General features: G+C 38.8%; 1 protein-coding gene across 1 annotated transcript in view; it reads left to right on the forward strand.

Moving 5' to 3' along the window:
• Positions 1-21,585, forward strand: part of GTF2F2 (general transcription factor IIF subunit 2) — a 154,528-nt gene that overhangs the window by 87,739 nt on the left and 45,204 nt on the right. The window lies entirely within an intron of this gene.

Here is a 21,585-nt window from a genome sequence, read left to right on the forward strand (position 1 = left end):
TCTCTCTCTCTGCCTGCCTCTCTGCCTACTTGTGATCTCTCTCTGTCAAATAAATAAATAAAAATCTTTAAAAAAAAAAAAAAAAGAAGTAAATATGGTGACATCATGTTAACTAGACTTATTGTGATCATTTTGCAATATATATATTTCAAATCATTATGTTGAATACCTGAAACTAATGAAATGGTATATGTCAATTATACTTCAATTTAAAAAAAAAACAAACAAACAAGTAAGTTTCTTTGGCAAGGGAATTTTCAGAACCAGGCTGTGTATTTGGGTTGTTTTAAGCTACTCTTTTAATATAACCTGGAGTGAAACTTTTTATACTTCTTTTTATACTAGTCAACATTATAGATCTTGATTCTCTAAACACATGTAATGTATTTGTACTATCTTATTTTTAAAGGCTATACTTTTTGCATAATGAAGTTTCTAAAATACTATACAGTATAAAGCAAGTATAGTTGCTAGAATATCATCCTTTTCTCTTGATTTACAGAGAACTTTTTATAAACTTACTACTTTGTTAGAGATTTCACATTAGATCCTCCCTCCCCCAGTGTTGTATATGGTTAACATTTTGTAATTAATATTTGAAGAGAATGATTGCAAATTCTTGGTACTCTTATTTTTTGACTTTCAGAGAGGAATTTTCTAAAACCATGAAGGCTTTTTTAATTTTAAGTAACTCTACACCTCCTGTGGGGCTCGAACTCACAGCCCCAAGATTGAGAGTCATGTGCTGTATTAACTGAGCCAGCAAGGCATCCCTTGTTTTATACTTTATATTGAATGTATTTCAGCTTTGTGTACTTCAGAATTGTAAGTTTGTTCATTCAGCACTACCGTGTGAAAGAGTAGTGAACAAAACAGGCAAAACTCTCTGCCCTTGTGGAACTTAAATTTTAGCAGATTATAGCTATCCAGAGCTCATAATGGGGAGCACACTGTTTGGGTGCTAGCGGTAGCCTCTCTGAATAGCAGGGTTCTCACAGCTGGAAGTAGCTGCTTGAGGGGCGCCTGGGTGGTGCAGTTAGTTAAGCATCCAGTGCTTAGTTTCAGCTTAGGTGGTGATCTCAGGGTCTTGGGATCACGCTCCATGTCAGGCTCCCCGCCCAACTTGGAGTCTGCTTAAAGATTCTCTCTCCCTTTCTCTCTGCCCTACTCCCCCACCACACGTGCGCATGTGCTCTCTCTCACTCTCTAAAACAAATATATAGATCTTAAAAAAAAAAAAAAAGGCTGCTTGAGCTGGATCCTCTATAATGCCACATCATCTTTTTAATTTCCCTCTTTTCTCAATTAGATTAGAGTGTGTCTCTCAGGAACGAAACAAAGACTGTTTTCTTGTCCAATAATTCTTCATTTAAATGCCTCCCCAGGGCAAGGAAAAGGATGACAAAATGAAAATTTTTTATAACTGAAAATAACTTTGGAACACAGGCAGGAGGTGTTTCTGTCTTTGTGTTTAGCCTATGAAGTTGATCATACAGTGTGTGTTTTTGAACACTTACCATCTTCAAATAACCAGTGAAATTGCAAAGTACAAAATCTGGTTACTGAGCTGCTTGCCAAGATCTTTTTTTGTGGTCCTAATTTTCTTTAAAGGTTTGTAAAGATTTCTGATGGTGAGATTAGGCAGGTTGCCTGTTGTGTTAATGAAATGGCTGCTTTTTTTCTTACCAAAAATTGTTCAGCCTTTGAGTGGGCTAAGAGACCAGCCATTACATATTTCAGTTACTTAAGTGACTTAAGGAAACAGGGTGATTCAGGAGATGATAATCATGTGAGTTTCATAAAATAGACGAAACATGACATGTCTTTAAAGATGCACTCATATAAAGACTTGGGGAAGACATTGGGGAACTCTGTGTGAGCCTGGAATGCTGGATTGTTTGAGGCAGAACAAACAGAATCTCCACCCTAAACCTCTGCTTTGACCTCCAAACTTGGATACTCAAGAACCTGGTTGAATGTCCACTAGACATTTTAAATACATGAAAAACTGTTCTCCGAGGCTTTCCCCCAAAACCTTCTCTACCAGTGGTCCTTCTCATTTGAGTTAGTACAAACTCTGTTCTCCCGTTTTCTTAGTCCAAAAATCTTGGTGACATTTTTGAATCCTCTTTCACACACACATATCCAGTGTGTCAGAAAAATCTTACTGACCGTACCTTTAGATTACTACACATCTACAAGTCTGTTTCTCACCACCCACGTGATCTGCCATGAAGTCTCACCTAGATCACTGCAGTAGCCTCCTAGCAGCATTCCTTCTGTCTCTGCCCACTCTGGTCGGCTGCCAGCGCAGGAGTCAGAGCAGTTCTTCCCGAATCTGTCAAGTCATGCCATTCCTCTGCTCACTGGTCAGTCACAATGCTTCCTTCATTACTCAGAGTAAAATTAAGTCCTTCCAGTTCTCTGCAGGGATCGACATGATCATGCTTCTACTTCTTCCCACTTCTCCCCATCCTTAGCTTCTCTCCCCTCATTCCCCCTTTACTTACTGTGAGCTCCTAGCAGTCCTGAGCACTCTAGGCACTTCCTTATCAGGGCCTTTACACCAGATTTTCTTTCCTACTGGGAACATCCTTTCTGCAGATAACTGCATGGCTCACTCCATGCCTCTTTCAAGTCTCTTCTAAGATTCTGCTTTTCCAATAAAAGTCTCTTCTAAGATTCTGCTTTTCCAACCTACTTCTTTCTATACTTGTATTTTCTTACAGACCATACCATTCATAATATACTATGTAATTTACTTGTATTTATTGCCAGCTTTGCCCTAGTATAGTTTAAACTTCCATGGTTGGTTCTTTGGTGTGTATGTGTGTGCATGGACACATGTGCACACAGTCATCTATTTTGTTCATTTATACACACACACAACCCCAGATGTTTAGAATAGATCATGACGGGGCACCTAGGTGGCTCAGTTGGTTAAGCATCTGCCTTTGGCTCAGGTCATAATTTCAGGGTCCTGGGATGAACGCTGCATCTGGCTCTCTGGCAGGGAGTCTCCTTCTTCCTCTCACTCTGCCCTTCCCACGCACCCCCTTTCCCCCACTCATGCTCACACTCGCTCTCTTGTGCATGCTCTCTCCCCCTCTCAAATAAAATTAAAAAAAAAAATAGTTCATGACATGTAGGTGGTCAGTAAGTATTTTTTTGAGTGAATAAGTGGCAGGAGATAAGGTTTAAAATATTGAAAATCTTTATATTCTTGCTAAATTATCTGTTGAGTCTTAATATGCTTTGGTGAGGAATTTGGACTCTGTGCTGTGGCTGTTAGGGAGGCACTGAAGAATTTGAAGCTATATGGAAAGCAAAGAGATTTCTGTTTTGGATAGGTCATCCTGGCCATAATGTAAGACCAAAAGCAGTGAGGTAAGCTAGAAGCTGATGTAATAACCCAGGTACAAAATGTCTAAGTGACTAAACAAAGTGGTTCTAATCAGAAGGGAAAAGAAAGACAAAGTTTTGAGGCTATTTGGAGTTAGAGTTGATAGGACTTAGGAACCCATCTCATACTTAAGTGGTCATGGGACAGAGGATTTCTCTAGGCCCAGACTGATGGTGGTGGCTCTTGTGTTGTGGCTTGGATGCACTTATTTTACGAATCCTCAGACTGATGAAGGGAGAGGGACCGGAGAGACCATAGAGTTTTCCATGTCCATGTTAATGTAAATCTTGGTTGACAGTTTACATTAAAACTTAAAAAAGCAGAAAGTACTTAACCTGCAAGAAGAATAATGATGGGTAGATTAATCAAAATAGGAAAGTAATATAAGCTGTAAGTTGCATCTCATGTACAGCTGACATTTGAACAACAAGGGGTTGGGGTCTCCACCCTTTGCACAGTTGAAACTCTGCATTTCACTTTCGGCTTCCCAAAACCATGACTAGTAGCTGCTGTTGACTGGAAGCCTTACCAATAACATAGTCAGTTAACACATATTTTGTATGTTATATGTATTATTACTGTATTCTTACAATAAAGTAAGCCAGAGGAGAAAAAAAACGTTAAGAAAATCATAAGGAAGAAAAAATACATTTATGGTACTGCACTGTAAAAAAGAAAAATCCATATATAAGTGGACCTGTGCAGTTCAGACTTACACCATTCAAAGGTCAACCTGTATTTTGTTTATCATCACTTAACATTTTCACATGTGTCATGAGATCATTGAGGTAAGACTCAATTTTAAAAAATCACTAGTTAACTGTTCTTGCTCCAGAGAGTTTAGAGTTGTTTGTTTTTTAGGATTTTATTTATTCATTTGAGAGAGAGAGAGAGCATGAAAGGGGAGAGGTCAAAGGAAGAAGCAGACTCCCTGCTAAGCAGGGAGCCTGTGATGAGACTTGATGCCAGGACTCCAGCTGATGGCAGCTGAAGGCAGTCGCATAACCAACCAGCTTGGCACAGCCACCCAGGCACCCTATAATCTGTGTGTGTGTGTGTGTGTGTGTGTGTTCCTTCAGGTTCGGGAGTTTACAGTTTTTGAAACTGAAGGAAAACACACACACGTGCACACACACAACCAGATTATCCGAAACGTCTGTTTACTGACCGGATAGTTGTGGGAATAGAAATATAGTGGTTCTTTTGATCAGTGGACAGTCAGATATCCCGAAGGAGGTGACATCAAAGTAGAAGTGTTTGAGAACAGAATTGGCAGGTCAGTATTTAAGATACCTGGCACCTGGATATTTCACACATACACTCCAAGGTTTTCAGGGCCTCCTTCTGACTGCCTGGTCCCGTATAATGGTATTTGAGTTTTTGGATAATCTGGCTCTTGTCTCACTTTTTGGCTGTATTTTTAGCTGTTCTCCTTTTGATACACATAATCTAGTTGTGTCACACTACACATTGTTATCCTGGATGTGCTGGGCACTTCTAAGTTTTATGCTGCATCTTCTTCCTAGAATACCTCATCTAACTTCTGCCAGGATCCTTCTCAGCTTTTCAAATCAACCCACGTGTTACTTACTCAGTGAAACTTTCTCGTATCTTCCGAAACTCTGCACTCCAGTTAGGATCTGCCACTTCCTTTTCTACGTTCCCACATACTTACCTATTCAATTTAACGGTACATATAAATGTGTACATTTTCTATTGTTTAGGCGTGCATTGTTGCATCTTCTCCAAGACTATGAACTTCGTAAGAACAGGGATTGTGGATTTTTCTTTATTTCTCCCTCTCTCTTATTTCCTTCCTGTTTGTATTCGGAACACTTAGCATAGTGCATTACAAATTATAAATACCCAGAAGTATTTGTGGGGTTGAAATAGAAAGGAATGGCAAAACTAGGTACAGAAATGTAGGAATCCGCAGCATTCAGCTTCTTAAATTTTTTTTTTTTTTAACTCAGAGCTGCACTTGAAACCTGGACTGATTGATTTTTCAATTCATATATACATGCATATGTGCACACACACATGTGCATACATCCATACGTCCTTATCTTCCTTTCGGAGGGGGAAAGTGTTTATAAAACAAATACAGAAGCATTTCATCAACAACAAAAAGTTTTTTAGAATATAAAGTTATAATTAAATATAACTTTAAATAATAACTTTAAAATAAATGTATTTTCCATTTACAGAGGACTAGAGGAGAGAGCCTTTTTATCAAAGAAGACCTTTCCCTAAATCAGTGTTTTTTTCTTTAACCATTGAGGTCTTACTATATAATATTTGCAGATAGAAGCTGAACTACACTGTTAGCAACATAATGTATATATTTACAAAGTATATTTTATACTTACATAAAATATTCTTTAAGAATGATTAGTACTACTTTAGTGGGAATTTAATTTTAGTAATAAGTACTGTAGCTATCTGCTATTAAATTTTAGCTGATAAATTAGCCACAAGTTATGAACATATTCCATATTAAACATAAGTAAGATTCTCTTAGTTTGTAAGATTCTGTTATTCATTTAAAGGTGGAAATAAGTACTGCAGTAAATGCAAGGAATATATGAACCCATCAGTCAATAAAATTCAGGACAAGAAAGAAATTAATCCTATGCTGTAATTTTCCTTTGTACAATCCCATCACATTATAAAATCCTGCAAGCATCCATTTAGCCACCAAGAAAAGCTAAAACACAAAAAGGAAAAAGTATTTCACAGCTTTTGTTACTTTTTCTTTACCTGATATACATTTGAATTGATCTAAATAATATTAGGAAATTTATTTTGAGTTGGTGAATGTAAATATATTTAATATCAACTCATATTTGACATACTAATTAAAATTTATGGGGTGCCTGGGTCCCTCAGTCAGTTAAGCATCTGACTCTTGATTTTGGCTCAGGTCTTGCTTTCAGGGGTTCTGGGGAACAAGCACTACGTGTTGGGCTCTGTAGAGAGTCTCTTAGAGATTCTATTCTTCTCCCTTTCCCCTTCCTCCTCCTCCCTCTCTGAAAGTCATTTTAAATTATTTAATTAGTGTTTTATTAAGAGTAACTTTAAGCATCTTGAGGCTTTTTTTTTGTCCAACATGGGGCTTGAACTCACAACCCTAAGATCAAGAGTTCTACACTGCACCAATTTAGCCAGCCAAGTGCCCCCTTGAGGCTTTTTTAATAGTCAAATGACAAATTACACACTCACCAAGCTTTTAATTCATGTTGTACTCTTTAAAATATAAAGGGACATAAAGATAAGACAGTCACCCTAATGTGTGTTTTCTTATAGAAAAGTCATAGTAATGGGAAGATATGTTACTTTTTACTTCTACATGTTTATGTCACCAACTGATCTAAAAATACTTGTCTCAGAATTTTTATTTGTAATTTTTTCAGTGTTTGTGGGCTTTCATCAAAAACCTAAGAAAAACCTTTCTCTTTGGGAACAGAATATAGACTACAGAAGAAAAAAATGAGTCTTTTTTCTATGCAAAGACACCAGATAGTAGGAAGCAACTTGTGATTCACTTTCTTTCTTGGGGAGAGGTTACCAGGCTGTACCTGCCTGGATTCCTGCTGTTTCATATTATGGTAAAAAATGTCTTAGTATGTGTTATTATAAGGGAAGAGGAAAAGGACCCCTTCACTCAGTAGATCTTTATGTAATTTGTGGGTGATGTGATTCATGTGGGTGAACTAGACTCAGGCCCAAAGAGGTTTCTGCAAATAAAATTTTTTTCAATGCAATAACAACACTGAAGCATTTTCTTTTTTCCACATTTCAACAAGTATGTAGATATATTTAGTACTTGTAGTTTTGACTCTTTTCCATGTAAATTTTGTAAAGAATAATTATTTTGTAAATGATTTTTCTTACATAGTAGGATGAGTCTCTTATAGCTGTGTCCCTTTATATTTAAAAAATAAATGTAGGATGAATTACAAATAAGGTAATCGTATAACCTATCGTTTAAAACAGATACTTTTGGGAAAGAAAGCAGCCACTAACCAGAGAAGATGACACCCTAAGACAGCAGTGCAAATCATCCCACATAAAATGGGGATGTCAGGTCAATATGAATGGCCTGGATACACTGAAATGCTAACTTTTAAAATGGGAACTAAAAGATAAGAGTCAAATAATGAAAGTGCTGGTGCTTAGGAAATGTGTACAGTACCAGGAATTCTAGACTGGGTCGAACTGCTATGGCTGAGCATAAACTGTGTGCTTCCCAGTAGCCACACAATGTTGGGCATGCAGTGGTGCTGTGTTAATGTTTTCATATAAATTTTTATATGAATTTTATTAAAATCAGTAATAAGCTAAAAATAAGTTTTATTAAAAACCATTTTTCTTTTAATCCTCAATAAAATTTGAGGTCATAACAGCAACTCAGAATTCTATAAAGATAATTTCATGACCTGGGAAATATAATATTAGATTGTAGCTTTCTGGTAGTCTCATTTGAAACAGTTTTTGGTGAATGTTGAGGTTAATGATTAATATATTTTTATCAGTATCAGTTGAGGTACTTTCAGTTCCTATTAGAAAAGCCAGTGCGGAGGGGCTTGGGCGGCTCAGTCTCTAGGCATCCACCTTGGGCACGGGTCATGATCCCAGAGTCCTGGGATGGAGCCCCGCATGGGGCTCCCTGCTCAGCAGGAAGCCTGTTTTTTCCCTCTCCTATTCCCCCTGCTTGTGTTCCCTCTCTCGCTGCCTCTCTCTGTCAAATAAGTAAATAAAATCTTAAAAGAAAAGCCAGTGCAGACTTAAAAGAAATTCATTTCTTAATTAAATGAAAATTTCATTAAAAAATTAAAAATAAAAGGCTTAAAAATAGAAGAAACTCATTGACTCACATAAATAAAATCCAGTGGTATTGTGGGCTTTAGCCATGCTTTATCTAGACATTCTCAACATCATCAGTGCTGTAGCTCTTTTCCTAATGTTTTTTGGTCTTTCTCCAGCTTGACTGTCCTAAGGAACCCAGATGTATGATTTTTAAAATATGGAGCTATGTATCTTTTTTAATCAAAAAAATTTTTTAAACGCCAGGGAACAGGAAGTCCTTCTGAAGAGCTAACCCAAGAAGGCAGCTGGCCTTCTTTGCCCTAAGCATGCTGTTATTCTCACAGCCTTACCCCTGTACTGCTCCTTTTTAATTATCACCTTAAGTGAAGGATTATGTGAAAGGGGCTGATGTCATCATTAAAATACAGTTTTTAAGCACATTATAAATAGACAGCTGTAGTAAAAGTGCAGAAATACCATTGCAGTAAAACTACCCAAAAAAGGTAGGCAAAGTGTTTTACCTAGAATGTTTTTTTTTTTTAAAGACTTTATTTATTTATCTGACAGACAGAGATCACAAGTAGGCAGAGAGGCAGGCAGAGAGAGAGAGGAGGAAGCAGGCTCCCCGCTGAGCAGAGAGCCCGATGCGGGACTCGATCCCAGGACCCTGAGATCGTGACCAAAGCCGAAGGCAGCGACTTAACCCACTGAGCCACCCAGGCGCCCTAGAATGTTTTTTTTTAACAGACTAAAACAGTTCCTCATAGGGAGTGTTATTTGGAGGAGGAAGACTTCTTAATCCTTGATAACAATCTTTTTTAAAAAAAGAAGAAGAAGAAGAAGAAAATCTTTGGGAGATTACCCTGTAAGAATGCCTCCATTTCCTCTGAAGAGCCATTAACAGCTGTTGTCCCCAGCATTGAGCTATAGACTACACCTGAAGATTTAGTATTCTCATGAAAGGAGGATTTCCAAATGATTGTAAAAGCTATTGGGAATATATATAAAGAATCAAAACATTGGCATAATTTTTACTTTATTATTTTTTATAAAGATTTTTCTTATTTGAGGGAGAGAGAGAGCATGAGTAGTGGGGAGAAGGAGAAACAGCTCCCCACCCTTGAGCAGGGAGCCTGCTTCAGGGCTCAATCCCAGGACCCTGGGATCATGACCTGAGCCAAAGGCAGACATTCAGCCAACTTGAGACACCCAGGCACCTCCCCCCACAACTATTGGCATAATTAAACAACAAAGTTTTCATCTGATTTCCTTCTTTCGAATTCTCTGGTATTTTCACTGGAAGAAAGAGGAGAGGAACTTTCTGAGTAGGTATTGCCTCAGTGTAAGCATCTCTTGTCTTTGGAGTTCCATAGCCCCTCTGCCTGTTCTCTTGGGGTTCTGGCCCCTTCTTAGTCTGCTGCCATTCCACCTCAAATGGGCATTGTTTTAAAACTGGCCACTTTGACACTTGCCAGATGTATCCTGTGCATTCTTCCACTGTCTGCTGTGCTCTGTTCCTGGTTTTCTGCTTGCCAGACTCCTTATTGTCCTTTAAGATTCCGTTCAAATGTGAAATGTCACCAACCATTTTTTTCCACACAGAATAATCACCATCTCCACCAAGCTCCTGCTATATTTTTTCTAATAAGCCACTAATCACATTTTGCTTTTTATTAATTTTATTTACCTCTACTAGATAGTGAGCTCCTTGAGATCAGGAAATATATCTAATCTTTGTTCTAACAGCTTTATGTTCAGTAAATTCTCATAAATGACCAAAAATAAAAATTTTAAAGTTACGGATTTACTGTTATACCATGATTAGTGACTCTCTTAAGAATTAATACTTTTTAAAAAATGCATTTAGCTGTGTTTAAATTTAAATTCTAAGTCCTGAGAAGCAGTACTGGCATGTGGTGGTGTTTGTACAAAGCCTCAGAGCTTTGCAGGATAAAAATACCTTCGTACACAATTTGTCTTTGTTCACTCACAGTTGAAAATCAACAGGGCTCACCTTCGGTAAAACTGTGAAGTAGGGAAAGTTTATCTTTATTATCCAGGCATCTCCTTTTATCATTCCTTTCCCCCTTAGTAATGTCTATCTTTAGGTACCTACTTTTTATCATATTCTGATCTTTTCTAGTCTCTCAATTCTGAATACATTTTAAGAATGAATAGGCATCAAACTGGGTATTTGATTTTAAACCTTTTATTACCACATGTGAATAATAACCATTAGATTACCTGTTCAAAGTATTTGAGTAGGCACTTTTTTATTTTATGGGAAAGGAAGAAAAATCATTGAAATTACACCATGTATAGGTTGGCCCTAAACACAAAATCTGAGTAGTCCTTTTAGTTTGTGGTGGGACTTGTCACCAGGACAACCATCTCTGCTTCCTGGGCTGAGTGGGTAGATCTGGCCTGCTTGCATTTGTTGAAGATTTGTTGGGAGGATTTAAAATTTGCTGCTGAACGCGACCCACAGAAGTGGTCAGATTCCCTTAGGCAGGATTAGCACCATCACTAGTCCATATAGTGTCTTTGTACAAACTTGTAAAAGGCGATTCTTCCTTCTGTGTTTTTTATTTTTGTCTGTCAGGGAATCATGGCAATTTACATATTTCGTTGAACAAGACATTATTGCCATTTTCCAGAAAATTGTCACAAGAATTATACAAATCTTTATCCTCTCTTTGAATGTGCTCCATCAGTGTGACCCTGTGGTGCACTGCAAAATGGGCCAGCCTGGGAATGAACGGCACTCCCTTATTTGCTGCAAGCCCAGATGTCCATTTTTCTTACTAGTTGGCTTGTCTAAGCCAATCTAAGTTGCTTATCTGGTCCTTGTAGGCACTGAAATTTTCAACCCTTGGTCTGTGGTTTCATGAAGCACTTGAAGAATAAGGACATGTAGCACATGTTTCTTTGTTAGGGAATCAGGGTCCCACTTACCATTTAGTAATTGAATCAGCAGGAATGATGATAATCAAGTCTTTAACTCCTAGGAAGTACTAATTTAGACTTTGAGATGACTATGCTTTAAATATTCTTAACAATTTGCTAAAGTACAAGATCTTCCTTATAAACATCATATAGACTGTCCTTCTTGCTTGAGACTCTTAATGAAGCTTCCATGGGATATATTATAAAGAAAACTTAAATTTAAAAAAAGATTTTTTTAAAGATTTTATTTATTTGTTTGACAGAGATCACAAGCAGGCAGAGAGGCAGGCAGAGAGAGGAAGGGAAGCAGGCTCCCTGCTGAACAGAGAGCTTGATGCAGGGCTCGATCCCAGGACCCTGGGATCATGACCTGAGCCGAAGGCAGAGGCTTTAACCCACTGAGCCATGCAGGTGCCCAAGAAAACTTGAATTTTAAGAAAGAATTCTAGATATAAGTAGAGAAAGAGAAGACATTGTTTAAAAAAATTTTTTAAAGACTTCCTGGTTAAGGGTGGTGGGGGCAGGGGGGTAAACACGCCTGCGTGGCTCAGTTGGTTAAGCACATCCAACTCTTGAGTTTGGGCTCAGGTCATGATCTCAGAGTCATGAGATCTAGCCCCACGTTGGGCTCTATGCTGGGCATGGAGCCTACTTGGGTTTCTCTCTCTCTCTCCCTCACTATCTAACTAAATAAATAAAGTTACTCAGTCAGTCCGCCGAGGGGAACTGATTTTCAGGTAGTACAGCTTAGCCTGCATGGTGGGCTGCCCACTCTTAAATGGCTTCATGTTCTATTAGATGTTCAATTTAAATCTTCTTTGCATTTTCACAAATAAAAAACTGAGTTAAGTTAACTGCCCGGGCTCACAGTTTGTGAATGGCAAAGCTGAAATTTGAGCCCAGATTCAGTTGATTCCAGTACATTAGATGATTGGGAACATCTTCTGGCCTTAATATTTTCAAAAGCTTACGTGGCTTTTCAGTAGGAAAGGGAAGGGAGTTTGTTCTCTTTTCCTCTCTCTTGTAGAGGAAGATCCTTATCCTATTGCCCTGCAACTTAAACTACTATTGTTAGTACCATGGTTCTGTTATATTATAAAATAAATAGGATAACATTTTCAGGATTTGTAGAAGATATCTTATGGCTTCATTGTTTCATTTTAGAATTTTTGTCGAGTTTCAGCTCCTACAACTTAAAAATGAACTTTGATAGCATAATTTAATTTCAAAGCTCTGTATATCTGCAGGGGAGAGGAGAATCTTCAATGATTTTACATATCTGTGGAGTTCGTTATTTTACTTTTGGGAAGTTTATGTGAATTCTGTAATGCTTTGGGTAGTTCTGATGCACTAGTAGTTGTGCTGTTTTGAAGATGTACTTCTCTAGAATGGGTCCTAGTATGAGAGTTGCTACATACTGTGTACTGATTTTTTTTTTTTTAGCCCTTTGAAGGCCTCAGAATGTCCAAAACCCTTTTCTCATAATGCGTTATATATTTGAGGAAAACGGAAAGGATGGCATTAATAATAATGATAATGTTCAGGCCCAAACTTGTCAGACTGAAAAACAGTAGGCTTGTAGGGAAAATAGAGGAAGGTGTGGGCATATATAAATAAGCTTATATAAAACAAAACATGCCAGCAAATGGTATTTCCACTAAACTGCAGCTCCCTGAGGACAAGACTTTTTGTCTGCTTTTTTGGCTGGTGCATCTCTAATGACTGGAAGAGTACCTGGCACCTAGTAGGCTCACAGTAAATACTAGTTGAATGAGGAAGGAATGAAAGGTATACGACTTAGGTTTTATGCCTTTTATCGGGCGGGCTGCCCAGGACTTTGATCACAATGAGTCATTTCTTTTTAAGCTGTTACATGCGAAGTTGATTTATCTACTTCTGTTACTTCCCCATATTTCATAGCTTCAAGGTGTTATTTATTACTCACTTGTTCAACAGATATATATTAATCATTAAGATACATATTAAGCATCTAATGCATCTATTATACTAAGCAGTGTAGCACTTAAAGGAAACCAGAGCTTATCTGTTTTGGGAAATGGATCATAGATGGGTATTGAATAATAATTTAGGGTAGCGTATTGTTGTATACAATATGAGAAGTTGACACAGGCAGTAAATACCAGGATTCAGAAAATACTGATTTGATGAAGTCAGTGAAGAGAGTCATAGGCTTTGAATAGATAAAGAGGAGGAGGGAGAAATTCTAGGAGGATCATGCACATCAAAATCTGGGATAAAGTAATTGGAGTGTTTTAGGGAATGTAGTGGGTCTGCCTGGTAGGCTTAGTACATGGAGAGCTGACTGTAGGGTGTTACAGTGTTGTCATGAACAGGTAGATGATCCACTGGAGTGCCTGTCACTCAGAGGGAGGTTCTTAGGTATCCTTCAGGGTTCTGTCTTCAGCATATTTTCCCTTGGTCAGTGTGACCCTCTTTGATTTTCATCTGGCCTTTGTAGTCTTTGTAGCTTTTACTTATCTCTTGAACTCTAGCCCTCCTATGTTGTCTTGCTAAGTGATTTCCCCCCCCCCTTTTAAAAATATATACACAACAACTCTGGAATTTGTATTTCCAGCTTAGACCTCTCTTTGGACCTTCACACCCATGTATTTGCCACAGTTCACTGGAAAGCTCCCCTTGGATGTCTCACAGGCCACTTAGCTTCACATACCTGAAATTGAATTCCTGGTTTTTACCCACCTTCCCACCCCTAATGCAGGTCTTTCTCCAGTCTTCCCCATTTCTACTCAGTTACTCAGGTTAATAAACAACCTGGGAGTTATCCATGATTCCTCTTCTCGTGACAAGACACAGCCAGGCCATCTTCCAGTTCTGTCAGCGGTGCCAGCACTGCACACGCTACTACACAAGTCTGAGCTGCCTTCTTCACTCACCTAAATTTAGGACCAACTACGTAATTTGTAGGGACTGTTGCAAAACAAAATTCTACAGTCCCTTATTAAGTTAAGAATTTCAAAAGTGACAGCATTGTATCAGATCAAGTTAAGACCCTTCTACGTGTGGGCCCAGTGCACCATAGACTGCTCCTGCCCCTGCGACTGGCTCTGCTATCACAGAGCCTCCTAACTAGTGACTCCCTGCTTCCCCCTGTGGGCCATTCTTCACACAGCCTCACTAGCATAGACGAGATCATACCGCTTCCCTACTTAGCATGTGCAAGATCCTGTATGTCTGCCTTCCAAACTCTGTGTCCTTGGATCCTGAAGCTTCTTCATCCTCTTCTCCCACCGTACCCTGTTCCCATTCACTAGACAGAAGCCAAAATGACCTCTTCTTGGTCCCTCAGAACAAGACCCATCTCCAGGCTCCTCTTTCAGTCTAAGCACAAGTCTTTCACTAGATCTTATCCTCCTTTCCATCAGGCAGTTCTCAGGTCATATGTCACCTCCTCTGACAGGCCTCTCCTGACCACTCCTAGGTGAAAGAGTATAGCTACCTCCCCATCCCACCACCACGGCCTAGTTACTTGCCATGCCATGACTTTATTGTATTTTTAGCACTTACTACTGTATGGCACTATCTTTATTATTCATTAATTATTACCATTGACTGTATTCCTGTCACCTAGCATGGTTCCTGCCACTTGGTGATGATGAATAAATAATTGTTTCATGAATGAATGTTTTTCATAATCCTTTTAGCCTCTTATATTTTGGAGATTTATCTGAAGAGCGACAGGTTTATTTTTCCTTTGTTAGATTCTAATCATCTTTTATTTGTTGAATTCTTATAAAATTGAATTACTTATGTTTAATTTGCAAATATTCCAAGCTTAATTTTAAAATGCCAAATTATTTTCTCTTTAAAATAGCATAATTCTGAAATGACACATACTTACCTGTATTGTAGCTTGGACAACCAATTAAAGATGCTATTGCCCAATGAAGCTGATGTTGATACCATAGAGAGAGCAGAGTTCCTCTCCCCACCCCCATCAGTATTTTACACCATAATATCGAAGGTTTCACAGCCCAAAGCTTCACAAATGTGTGTAAACCCATTTATTGGGTAGCCACTGAGCACCCATTATGTACCACACACTCAGGAACAAAAGATGAGTAAGCCATTTTTCCTGCCCTTGAATTGCTCACTGTAGATAATTCTTTCTTTGATATGCAGCATTCTGTGTAGTTTCAAAAAGAAAAAATTACTCAGTCTGCTTCATGAACTATACTTGATCTTCTAGCTTTTAAACGTGAACGCCCAACCCAAAATAATTCAGTTGTTAGAGGAGAAACACTGTCATACACATACAGTTTATGAGGCGAACATGAATATGAAATATTGTAAAATTAATTTACAAATCTGTTGTTTACCAGTACTGTCTGGTACACACAACAATTGTGGAGAGGGTGGGTGTGTTACAGCCAAATGCTATTGTTAACAGAATTTGCAGTACTTCCCACATAATTACATTGACTGCCATATGGCATTTTATTGCAGTTCATTTAAATTACAAGGAGTTTATACTTCTGTTTGTGTTCTCTTTAGCGCCTTTCAGTAGCACTCTTTTTTATACTACATACTTTAGATATCCCTTTGTCGTAAAAAAGTTATCTTTTAAGATGAACGTAATTTGTAAAATAGAGCACCATGACTTTTCTCAAAATAGTCCCCATGTGGATTCTAAATGGTAACTAAATGATTGCGTATATGCTGTACAGTTCCCTGAATCTTGCTAATCATACCAACAAAACAATAACGGAATTTTTTTTTTCAAGAACATATTGTTCTGAAAATTATCTCATGTTGGTTAAGTACATGAGCGTCTTTTTCCTTCCTGGAACTCTAGAGGAAGGAGTTGCTTCTAACGGTTATTTTCTAGATAGCTACTACTTGGTTCTTTTTAAAAGTTCGTAGCTTTAAATAATTTTTTTTTAAAGATTTATTTATTTGGGGGGGTAGTGTGTGTGTAGTGGGGAGGGGTAAAAGGGTGAGAGAGTCTCAAGCAGACTCTGTGCTGAGCATGGGGCCTGACGCAAGGCTCAGTCTCACAACCCTGAGATCATGACCTGCGCCAGTCAGGAGTCAGATGCTTAACTGACAGTGCCACCCAGGCGCCCCACTTTAAACAATTTTTGATTAGCTTTAGAATGAAAATCGTTCTGAAATAATGTTACATATTATACCTACATCCATACCTCATATACAAAGTCTGTTGGGAATGTAATCTAGCCTTCTCTTTAACTTCATTTTTCTTTTGAACACCTGTTTTGAGTTCTATAGTAGATACCTTCAGATCCTGTCAAAAAGAGTAGCATCATTTACCCTTTCCCCAGATGACCACAAAGTACTATGCTTTTTTGTGAGTTTATTTGCTTGTTTTCATATATTTTTCACCCCCTTCTTAACAGTTCTCATTTTGTCATGTTCATGGTATTACAATCTGCTGCTGCCCCTCTCTTCATTCTGATTTAGTGTTTTTAATTTCCTGTGAGCTAGGAAACCAGTTTTACAATTCTGTTAAAGTAAATAATGTGTGCAAAGAGTAGCCTGAATAGACTCTGAGTGAAGGTCTAATGGGCTTGTCTATGAGTCAAGTGCCCAGAGCTGTCATGCTTGGCCTCGTGACATCTGTTTTGGTTGCTGAGATGTTCTTTTTTGCTTCTTTCCTAGTTCTTGTTAGGGCAGATGTCACTACCTAATAAATAGAAAAATAAGTAGAATATCTCATTTTGGGACCTTTTCCTTGGGTCAGTTGGTCCTTGTTAACATGATACACTTGAAGCATCTATCTGAAACTCAGATATTTAATTAAGTTTTGCTAATTAAATTCCCTGACATCTTTCCAAGTGCTTTGCTATGATACTGAGTCATGCAACTAAATGAACTCTTGTTAAGCTATTGATTGCCAAAGCTTGTTTCTCTGCTCTTTATTCAAATTTCTGTCATGGATGAAGCTTACAGTTTAAAAATCAGTTTGTTGTTAACAATGTAGCAAGATACTCTGCAGTCAGTCCCAATGTCCATTCATTAAACCTTCAACATACATTCTGGGATACCTTCTTTTTCAGGCATTGTGCTAGGCACTACACTTACAGTTAACAAGAAAGACAGGGTTTCTGTGATTATGGCTTTCAGTAGTACCAAATCTTTCTTAAACTTCAACATATGTATGCAGATCACCTGAGAACTTCGTTTAAAAATGTTGGGCCAAGGCCCCAGAGTTATTGACGCAATAGGTCTTAATTTGGTACTAGAAATAAGTACTGTTCATGGGCACCCTGATGATTCTAAGGTAATGGTTGTCCAAGCACATTTTGAGAAATTCAGATCTCACAGATGAGGAATCCTTAACAAGGTGTACAGTTTCCAAGTAATACATGGACCCAAGCAATGTAATGCTGTATTTTAACCTGATTGCTAGTTCATCTGTAAACGGTCTCAAACACTTTTTTTTTTTTTTAAGATTTTATTTATTTACTTGAGAGAGAGACAGTGAGAGAGAGCATGAGCTTGGAGAAGGTCAGAGGGAGAAGCAGACTCTCCATGGAGCTGGGAGCCTGATGTGGGACTCGATCCCGGGATTCTGGGATCATGACCTGAGCCGAAGGCAGTCGTCCAACCAACTGAGCCACCCAGGCATCCCTCAAACACGTTTTTTAAATCATTGGCTTATGTTTTTACCTGTTCCCTTTATGTTGAGTTGAAATGACTGGAAACTATGATTAAATCGAAGTGTGGTAATTTCTTATCTCTTAAATAACCCACCAACAAATTAATCTTTTCCGTAAGAATAACATTGCCCTATGGCAGGCTGCCTCCCAAAGACCACGGATTTTTGACAGCAACAGCAAAGATAAAACATTTCCTCCCAACAGCTTCTTTCAAAATGAAATGTCCTTGAATGCACAAGAAATCCTTGTCAGTGGTTGTCTCCAGGGAGGAAGATCTAGGGGAGATCTGGGGGTGACTTGTATTTAATCCCTATGCTTTTGCACGTTACACATTTTATACCATGTGACTGCATTAATTAATCCAAAATAAATTTGAGGAGGTAAGTCATGGCTATTACCACAGGTCTAGAAGTACACTGTTGGTCACTGTTTCACTGTAGTGGCCTCCTAAGTCTACCTTTCTTTTGGACACCTTCTCCATCAGCATATCCTAGAGGGTGGAGCCCTTCCTCTACTGAGCACTTTATTCCAATGACTCCTTTCTTCTTCAGAGGTTTATGGTACCACCTTACCATAAGCTTCATTCTTAGACATCCTAGAGTCTGTTTCTACTTCACTGGTCTAGTTTTATGCCCGAAAGGTGCTATTTTAATTATTGTGGCTTAATAGTGCATGTTAATGCCCAGCATATTATGAACTGCATTATTGTTCCTTTGAAAATTTTTCTTGGTTTGGGACGCCAGGGTGGCTCAGTGGATTAAAGCCTCTGCCTTTGGCTCAGGTCATGATCCCAGGGTCCTAGGATCGATCCCCGAATCAGGCTCTCTGCTCAGCAGGGAGCCTGCTTCCCTTCCTCTCCCTGCCTGCCTCTCTGCCTACTTAAATAAATGAAATTTTTTTTTAAAAAAGGTACTTAATTAGCATATAAAATTTAGAGTATTATATAAATGTACATATCTGTAGTTGTTATTCTCTTAAAAATGTGAAATAAAACTTCTCTGTCCTTAAGTTCCTGAGCTTATTGATCAGAGATACACAATAACCTTAAAAAAAAATACTCAGGGGCGCCTGGGTGGCTCAGTCAATTAAGCATCTGCCTTTGACTCAGGTCATGATCCCAGGGTCCTGGGATCGAGACCCGCATCGGGCTCCCTGCTTTGTGGGAAGCCTGCTTCTCCCTCTCCCACTCCTCCTGCTTGTGTTTCCTCTCTCATTCTGTCTCTCTCTGTCAAATAAATAAATAAAATCTTAAAAAAAAATACTCAGTTCGGGTTTATTAAAACTCTTCCATGGAAGAAACAAAGTTGAGTGTTGAGGAGCCTAGGTTGTAAGGCTGGGCAGTTTTTCTAAATACGCATATGCATATTTGAGAATGTATGCATATGTTGCATAGTTATATGCATATGTGAAAACTACCAAATTGTTGCACAGGCATATGCCTATGTGAAAACCACCAAATTGTACATGACAGAAATCAGCTCCCTTTATAACGGTTATACCTCAGTTAAAACTGTTTTAAAGTATCACAAAACTTTTGCTTGAGTTAGGTTTCCTCTCTGATAGTCTTACTCTTTTTTTCACTTTCATTAAAGATTGCTATTATAGTTTTTGCTAGTGGGCTTTAAAGGAGTATGGATCCGTAGCTAACATAGTACCTGACAGGTAATAGATACTCTGAATGTCTTCAATGGACTGTAATTGAGTAACATACTGATTATTTTCCTTGTTGAACTTGACGCTTGCAGCACTGGCTTTGGGTGGCTGTGGGAGGACTGTAGTCCAGTAAGAGCCGCCAGAGAGAGAAGTGAGTGAAAGATGAGGGAAATAGAGCAAACACATAGGGAGTAAGGGGCTGCTTTGCTTGGAAGGTGAAGGCCCAGAGAGGAGTTTGCCATGCACACTGGGAGTGAAGGATAGGAAAGAAGGTGGCACATTCCAGGAATGGTGAAGAATCCTTAGAAGTTCAAGAGGCTCTTATGTTCCGTTATTTGTATTGCCCTCTCCACCAGCTTGTAGCTCTTTCATGTTGGTTTCTTTCACGGTACCTCGTTCTGGGCCTAGCTTGTATTAGGTCTCCAGAACCCTCTGGAATTCAGCATCATAGGCACGCTTACCGTATGTATGCACATACCATTCTGCCCTTCTCTCACTGGTACCTGGTATCATGTAGCTTCTCTTCATCCCTTGTTTATTGTTGTCCCTGAGACCAGTCTCTCCTTACCCTGGTTCATTCTCCTTTTTGTGGTCAGAGTTAATTTTCATTTTAAAGTGAGCCCTTTCCCATAGTTACCCAGTTTTGACAACTGACTCATAGATTAGTTTGGCATTAGAGAGCTTCTGTAGCCTGACCTAACCATCTTTTTACCACGTATTTTTCACCTCTTCTCCCCTCCCGCTGCCCCTCCCGTATTACCCCTCTTCTTCCTTCCCTCCTTCTCCCTCTTCCCCACTTTCCTTCCTTCTCCACCCTCTCCGTTCTTGGAATTTGCCACCTTCTTTTCTGCCCCTCATACTGTCCCACTTTGTACAACAAACTCCTAGCTGGACCTTCACATCCTTGGAAAAAGCCTTTCCTTACTCCTCCAGGCAGTTGCCCTATGGGTCCCCATGTACTTGACTCTGGCTTTTACTATACACTGTTACTTACCTCTCTGTATGCTTGTCTTCTCCGTTAATCAAGAGCAGGCACTCATAGGATACTTGCCTCTGACAGTCAGTTGCGAGGTGGTGGAGATGTGATACCACTTTGAAATAGAGGCTTTTGTTGAAGTTGGAAGGTGGCTGGTGAGAAGATAGTGTAAACATACATATTTAGCAGAAGTTGGAGATACCGTTTATGGATACAGTGTGAGGAAGAAGGAAGGAGGGGTGAGAAAGAGATTTATGTGGTAACATCAGAATGTTGAAGGGGAGAAGGTATTGGAGAGCTGTTGGTGGAAAGGAACCTGGTCAGAAGGACAACCATGGTGATGTATGGAATGTTTGGAATTTTAGAAATACAACACCTAATTGGGTACTGTTCTGAACTGTACAGAGAAAGGCGTGTAGGATACAGGCCACCCACCCTCCAAACAAACAACTTTCAATTTGATGAGCAAGGTAAGACAGACACAGAAGAAATTGGGAGTAAAAAGTTTAATAATAGCAATGTGTATGTGATTGGGTCCTTGGGTATGGTAGGAGAGCTAATTCCAGTAAGAATTTGTGTGTCTTAAGCAATGCTGATGAGCAAGCCATTCAGACAGGAAGTCAGAGGAGAGTCTGTTGCAGTGTAGTGGGCCCAAGTAATGAGGATTACAAGATCTGAACAAATTTGGGAGGATGAATTGAGGTGCTTAGTAAGTATGGCTTTTAACACTCTGATGCTTATACTGATGAAAACAAGGACAAAAACAAGCATGACATTTAATATTTAATAGAAGTCAGCCAGTTTTGTGTACTGCTAGTCTTTTTTTCTTAAAATGGTAGTTTGCCCCCCCCCCAAAAAAAACCACAAAAACAACTATGGGGAGCTAGTACTGCCAGTGGACTTGAGCATCTTGAACTGCCATAACTCCTCCATAACACTATGCTGTATGTAACTAGCTATGTGCCTTGTAATTACACTACTTTACTTTGAACTAAGGCTTTACTGTTGTGTCATCAAAAAGTCATAATGTAACTAGCATCATTTATATAATAACTTAATTATGTGCCATAACAATAACATAACTGACATTTTTATAACTAATGATTTAACATAGTATTTATATAACAGCATTAAGTAGA

The sequence above is a fragment of the Mustela putorius genome, unplaced genomic scaffold, assembly GCF_011764305.1.
Source record: "Mustela putorius furo isolate JIRA1106 unplaced genomic scaffold, ASM1176430v1.1 tig00000179_pilon_pilon_pilon, whole genome shotgun sequence".
NCBI classification, from domain to species: domain Eukaryota; kingdom Metazoa; phylum Chordata; class Mammalia; order Carnivora; family Mustelidae; genus Mustela; species Mustela putorius.